Consider the following 770-nt stretch of genomic DNA (forward strand, 5'->3'; position numbering starts at 1 on the left):
CCGGGGAGGGTGTGGGAAGCCCCTGGGAACCACCCCCCGGCAGGCGAAGGTCGTCAGAAGCTGCCAGCATGGCTTCTCCTGGGGGAGGCGAGCAGCTTGATAAACTGTGATGAAATTGTGGGCCTGGTAGAGGAGGGGAGAGCAGCAGATATTGCCTACCTGGACTTCTGCAGAGCCTTGGACACCATCTCCCATAAGATCCTTCTAGACACGCCATTGGTGTCCAGCCATGAAGACTAGCTAGAGGCCAGTCACCAGCGGTGTACCCCAGGGGTCAATACTGCATCCAGTCTTCATTTATATCTTCATTAATGACCTGGATGGCAGGGCAGGGCACACTCTCAGCAGGTTGGTAGATAACACCAAAGTGGGATGAGTGACTGATGCTCCAGAGTGTCCTGCTGCCGTCCAGAGGGACCTGGATAGGCTGGAGAAATGGGGCTGCAGGAACCTCCTGAAGTTGAGGGTGGTGAGACACTGACACAGGTTGCCCAGAGAGGTGGTAGATGCCCCATCCCTGGACACGTTCAAGGTTAGGTTGGATGGGGTGCTGAGCAACCTGACCTGGTTGAAGATGTCTGCCCATGGCAGAGGGGTTGGACTGCATGGCCTTCAGAGGTCCCTTCCAACCCAAACCATTCTGTGGTTCTGTGATTCAACAAGGAGACGTGCAAGGTCCTGCCCCTATGGAGGAACAACGCCAGGCACTGGGAAAAGTTGGTGACCACAGAAAGTCCCAGGGGTGCTGGTGGGCACCGAGCTGCCAAAAA

This window comes from Mesitornis unicolor, unplaced genomic scaffold (assembly GCF_000695765.1).
Source record: "Mesitornis unicolor isolate BGI_N332 unplaced genomic scaffold, ASM69576v1 scaffold18898, whole genome shotgun sequence".
NCBI classification, from domain to species: domain Eukaryota; kingdom Metazoa; phylum Chordata; class Aves; order Mesitornithiformes; family Mesitornithidae; genus Mesitornis; species Mesitornis unicolor.